Source organism: Neltuma alba, unplaced genomic scaffold (assembly GCF_004799145.2).
Source record: "Neltuma alba isolate B1F8T4 unplaced genomic scaffold, ASM479914v2 tig00011263_pilon, whole genome shotgun sequence".
In the NCBI taxonomy this organism is placed as follows: Eukaryota; Viridiplantae; Streptophyta; class Magnoliopsida; order Fabales; family Fabaceae; genus Neltuma; species Neltuma alba.
Genome location: NW_021635975.1, coordinates 4,383 through 10,859, shown reverse-complemented (window position 1 = coordinate 10,859; position 6,477 = coordinate 4,383). Strand labels below are relative to the sequence as shown.

The window sequence follows — 6,477 nt, the reverse complement described above, 5'->3', positions numbered from 1 at the left end:
AGGATCAGAACTCAAGACAAAGGGGAGAAAATCATTCTCAGATTATTATCTCAACGAAATTGTTTTATATTTTTATTGATTACTTTTTTTTATAAAAAAAAAAATCCCATTTGAATCGATGCCTTGCCTTGTCGATCTTCCAGCTCTTTCTTTCGTACCAGATGAAGCTTCCCCATGAATAATCCAATCCTGCCTGCACATTCGGATAAACCCAGATATTTGCTCTATAATTACCTTCCTTTTTTTTTTCCCAATTATTGTCAGAGTCAATCCCGCTTCTTGATAGTGCCACGTGGCCATATGATGAGACCTATTAATACTACTACTGTGGGCCTTCCCGCACAGTAGCGAACTCTATCTCCTTCACGGCAGGCAGGTGAAGGAACAAACTTTCAAAGAGAAAATAGTCTCTTTCCCCTGCCTTCTTATTTTCTTCACTTCTCTTTGAATCCAGGTGGTTTTCTCTTCCGCTTCCGTATCTCATCTTTTAATAGAGGTAACCCTTTTCTCTTGTGTTCTAAGTTTTAGCTTGGTTTGTTTCCCAGGAAAATCTGCCCAAAAATAGGAACTTTATCCCTGGCTTACAATTCTGATGCTCAAGTTTATGAATTTCCATGCCCCCTTATATTTTTCCCTTGTAATTTAATTCCAATTCGATCTTATTTATATTTGCGCGTTATTTTTTGGTTGGCTTCATGCTTGTATGGTTATGGTTGACTTGTGCGAATCTTGTTCACCTGACATCAATTCCTTTTGCTGATCGGCTTCATGTGTTATTAGCCCCAAAATTAATACTACTACCCTATCAGTTACCGTTGTCTGCACGCTTGATTGATAAATTAATTGATTATTATGTTAATAAATCATAGTTCAGTCATACTTGTGACTGCTCTACCTATATTGACAATACTGTTGACCTAGCTCTCAACAGTTCTAGCCTGCTTCTTAGTTAAACTCTGAAATCTGTTGCTGATTGATTATAGGAAACTTGAGCTTCTTTTATTTTTGGCAGGTACTTGCTTTATTTGATTTTATCAACTCACTTTACAATATGCCGTACCTACCTATTGAACTGCATATTGATTTCATAGTTGGACAAAGTTCTATAATGATGACCTGATGAGATAGATTAGGTCAAGTAGTCTCATCTCGTACGTTCTCAGGGTAGGCTTGTGAACTCTTGAGGGGTTGGACATGAAATCTATAGGTTATTCATATAATAGGATTGTGTTGGTGATTCGATCTTTACACCACATCGTCGGAATGATATTGTGATATGGTTTTCGGTTATCCTGTACACCTTGAATGTCATCGAAGTTCAATATATACATGTCAGGAAGTTGTTACCTCTGTTTTTATGTTTTATCTTGTAATTTCCCTTAAATTTTCATTAAGTGTTTTTTTCTTCCCTGATTGAAAGTTGACTTAGCACTCTGTGGTTGTTCCAGGCATCATGGAAAGGAGAATGGGGATCTTGTTTCTAGTTATCTTGGGTGCTGCTTGGGCATGTCATGCCAGAGAATTGGCTAATACTGATCTTTTGAGTGGTAACATTGCAAACTCTGATTCTTAGAGTAAAATCGTTAATTGTCCTCATTATGTTCTTTGCTTGCTTTTAAGTTTTCCTGATCTGTTAGCATTTGTTTATGTTGCATGACGAGTGAAAAATTCCCATGTCTGATCACTTTCTTAGGAATGACATTCTGGAGTTTTCTGTTCCAAGAAATTTTGCAGCAATCTAAACGATAGTTTAATATCCGAGATGTGAAAAACAAAAGGGGCAAGGGTTTGATATTGTTGTATGTCATCCACTAAGATTATGCAAATTTTTCACGAGTCATCTCAACTCTCGGTTGAGGCATGAACACTTTAAAAAAGTGGTCATTTTTTTTACTAATTCATGTTGAGCACACATATTAGGCATGACTCAACATGTTAAATTTGCATATAAAATTTTTAGAATTTTTCAAAACGTCATTTCCAGGTTAATGTCAAGTTCTAACTTCTATGTTTACTCTTCCTTGGTTCTTTGATGAGATAATTTTTTTCCCTGGTATATATCCATCACACCAGAATTGCTGGTTATGTGCTTTTAATCCTTATTAAATATTATTTCCATCGAAACTTGTTGCTTGAAATGCTTTGACAGATTCGAGGATGATGATTTTTTTTCAATTCTTGGGTGATGGAAACCAGAACAGTGACTAGATGGGTTACATTGAATAATACCGTCAAATGAAATATCAACTGTAAAAAAAAAAGTTGCCTGCTGATACGATGCTTGAGAATATCTTCCACACCCCTTTCTTTTCGTTTTCCTCGTAAACTTTACAATAAGTAATACACAAAAGCCTAACCTTTTCAAGCCATAACACATGCCAATTGACCCAAAATGCCTAATGCCCAAACGCAGATACATAATAACTCTTAACTACTCTCCTATAGGTGATTTTAGCATGTGAGATGTCAGATCATAAAATTGCAACACTTTCCCATTAAAATCTGGGAGGATTACCAGGACTCCCAGTTCATAAGATCAGAGAGGAAAATGTAATTAACTGAAAAACAATTTTCGTATCTTTTGATGTTTTGCTTATTGAATACACGTACACACGAATGTCTCATTCATTAGTGTTATATAATATATATATATATATATATATTAATACTAGTGATGTATGAGTAGCTCATCCTCTTTACATATCTTCTAAAATGCAGAACAAACCAGGAAACCAGATGTGTGTACACTTTGTGAGGAATATAGTGCCAAGGCACTTGAATACCTAAAAGAAAACAAAACCCAGGGAGAGATCATGGATTACCTTCACAATACTTGCCACCAGCTGCAGTCCTTTGAACAGCAGGTTGGTAAAGGATTTTTCTCTTTAGATGCCTAAGTTTGTTATCAGTTGTATTGAAAGCTGACTATGATTTCCAATTATGAACTTCAACATTCAACAAGCAATCCCTTTTACCCTATTGGGGATGGACTGCAAATCATTCACTGAATAACAACCAATTTTTTTACAGAACCTCTTACTGCTTAGAACCTAAAGTGTGAATAGATGAACGAATGAGAACTTATCACGCACTAAGTACTCGTTTTGTTTCTTCTGTATTGCACAGTGCACCTCTTTGGTCGACTACTATGCTCCCCTATTCTTCTTAGAGCTGGAATCAATTCAGCCTGAAGAATTCTGCGAAAAGGTTCAATCTCTGTGAGAAAATTGCAATTATTTCTTCAAAAGTGCAACAAGATAGCTGTGGATTCTGCAAAGAAGCGGTATCAGAATTAATGGATAAGTTGGAGGATCCTGACACTCAGGTTTGTAGTATCTTCTGCTGGGGGGTATGAGGTGTGAAAATTTATCTTGTCTGTTCTGATATGAGCCTAATTTTTGAACACTTTCAAGTTCCGCGCTTTTCTAATTTTCCCAACAGCTTCGATGGTTGCTGTGTGGCTCAATCATGGATGAGTTAAAATGGGTCAGCCTGGCTTCTTGACCCAGTCCAATTTGGCACATTGGCCTGGCCTGGCTCAGCCCTGTTTAACCAACTACTTAGGTGGGCTGGACAGGGTTGATTTCTATTCAAAATGGGCTCCGGTTCTGAGAGCCCAAGTTGCTGTTTTGGTGAACTGGATTGGAACAAGAAGAGAGGCTCATATGATTTTGTCAGCTCAGTTCAATTACTTGCATGTTAGGTTTATACTCATCGCATGGAGTATTTATTTGAAATTATGCTTTGTTGATTTAAGAAAATTCCTGCCTATGGTTTGGGCGTAAATAACTAGAAACCCATGTTTAATGTCTGCTTTTGTGAATATACTGAAATATTCTGCAAAATATTCCCTGAAAGCGTAGCATGATTTTATAGAGGTGTGTTGTTGACAGCTTGCGTGGATGATAGTTACTTTTCGTTGTACAAACTACAAGAACTAATAATTTATGTATATTTGACAGCTGGAGATAATTGAGGCATTTCTGAAGGTGTGCAATTCCATGGAGAAGTATTCCAGGAAGGTAAGTAAAATCTTTGGATTTACCTAATGACTATAGAGTGGAGTGGAGTAAAGGAGTAAAGAAATTGGCTTGATTGATTGCATATTTCTAAACATTAGAATGATTCAATTAAAACAAGAGGGACCAAACTGAGATTCTTATAATATTAATCTAAGCGAAGCATATCCAATGATTTTTGCAGTCAAGTTCTACCAGTTCATAGATTTTTCACTTTCATTAATATCTAATTATATTTGCAGTGCAAGAAGCTGGTATTTGAGTATGGACCAGTGATCCTAATGAATGCAGAGAAGTTTCTGGAGACAAAAGATATATGCACTGTGATTCATGCATGCAAGGCAGCCACAGAGGAAATCCCCTTGCTTTCCGACTCTTAATTGCTTGAAGATAATCACACCACCTTCTAGCTCTGTATTATTTACAAACAATCACCTGGTTGCTATTTGATTTTGCTGTTTCACTACTACTGCACCTGCTTCAAATATTCAAAAGCCTGTATTTATATGTGCTTTAGGAGTCTGATATCTGCTATATACTCTTAATAATCGCTATTGTCCATAAATGTTTTTTTTTTTATATAAATATAGATATAGATGTTTCTTTTCCTTGGATGAATGGTACATATTGCATCCCTTTATGTTATGTCAACGACGGTGAGGGTTTGATGAACTATGAGGAAGCTTGAAGGCAATATTGTTAGGTATAGGAAATGAAATAAATGGAGCTAAGCTATGTTAAACAAAACTTTAAAAATAAGTTAGTTAAATAAAGATGTACTTCCTCCCTAATGAGGACTCGTTAACAAATTTACAGAGAATGAGAAATTTAGTTAAATCAGTTAATGTTTTCAAAACTTTAAATTACATAAATAAACTTCATCAATCAGTGAAATAGACACCCAACAAAAATGTGAAATTATTGGTTTCAACTATATTTTTATACATTTATAGTTAGCACTTTGTTTTTATTAGCAAGATCAGGCAGCATTATGTAAGATGTTTGGAAGAATCAAACATGTTGCATATGCATTTCCAGCGAGTGTTTGTAGGAAGGCAAAACTTAGGGGATGCCTCTGTGCTGTGTTTTGTGTTGGGCCCATCATTTCTGTGATCCCAAACTGGAACATCCGTTTTAGTGCCCCGTCATAATAAGTTTTTTTTTTTTTTGGGTGTGTTTTAGACTATAAAACTTCTCTCTCATATTTATTTTTATAACATGAAATCACCTAAAATAAATTAATTTGAAGGAAAAAACTGAAGGCTCTTTTAAGATTTAGCAGACCCAGAATTTTTTGGGACTCATATGATACTCTTATAAGAATCTTATCATAATTAAGAAAATTGTCTCCAACTGGATCACGTTAAAAATATATACTCCACTTGGTGCTTAATATAAGATAATATTTTAAATGTAACATCTCAATCCTATTAGTCACTCATATTTATAATTTTTTCAAACTAATTTACCTAATTTATAAATTAATATATAATATAATATAATATTCTATAGGAGTATTTTAAGGAGATCATGTAGTATTTATTATAATTAATTAAATTATCTAACTTGCTTAGTTTACTCCAATTAATAAAGTAGCTCTTATATTAAGAATGGAGTATATATCATATTTTTGGAGTATTGTTTACAATAATCCATAATTACATACTAAACATTTGGGCAAGTGTCCCCAACCTTTTTCCTTTTTTTTTTTTTTGCTAAAGCATAGATATCCTCCTATTAGAGACAATCATATTCGAAGCACTGTTGGGTTTTGGGTACTAAATATAAGTATCTCTCCAGTGGGGATTCAAACCTTGATTCATCACATTGTGGGAGATTAGCCCTTCTGTTAGACCCAACCCGTTATAACCTTTTCCCCATTATTAAAGAAATAAAGGTTACCTTCCAATTTTGAGCGCCCAGTGATATAAATATAATATTCCAATATTGTCATGTCCTGCTTGGAAGTATGCAGGCAGAGAGATCATTTTGGAAAATATGGAGGGAAAAAAAAAAAAAATAGTAGCAAAAAAAAGGACTTGGAGCTTAAGCAATTACTCTCAACTAATATTGTTTATAATAAATCCAAATGATATTACTTTAGGCTTATTTGGAAGAAAAGACATGGTTATCTGCAAGTGGAACCATTTCAAAGTGATAAACCCTACAGCCAACCAACTCCCACCAAGTTTTAAAATTAAAATCGTCAAAATAAATAAATCAATCAATCAATAAAAAGCTTGTTGTGACTACTATTTTGAATATTTTAATCAAAAGCTAATTATGACTGTTTTAATATTTTAATTAGCAGTACTCATGGCGGGTTTGTCTGCTTTTTACAGATAAGATCGGCCGACTGAAGATTTTTCCAGGAAATAACATTTGTTTAATTCTTAGTAATTGCTTATTACTACTACTATGTTTTCTCATTCACTGCCTATGTTTCTTGAAAGTGAAA

General features: G+C 34.5%; 1 pseudogene; it reads left to right on the top strand.

Annotated features, from left to right (window-relative positions):
* The first annotated feature begins 384 nt into the window (after positions 1 to 384).
* Positions 385 to 4,585, top strand: LOC114763177 (prosaposin-like; annotated as a pseudogene).
* The last annotated feature ends 1,892 nt before the right edge of the window (positions 4,586 to 6,477 follow it).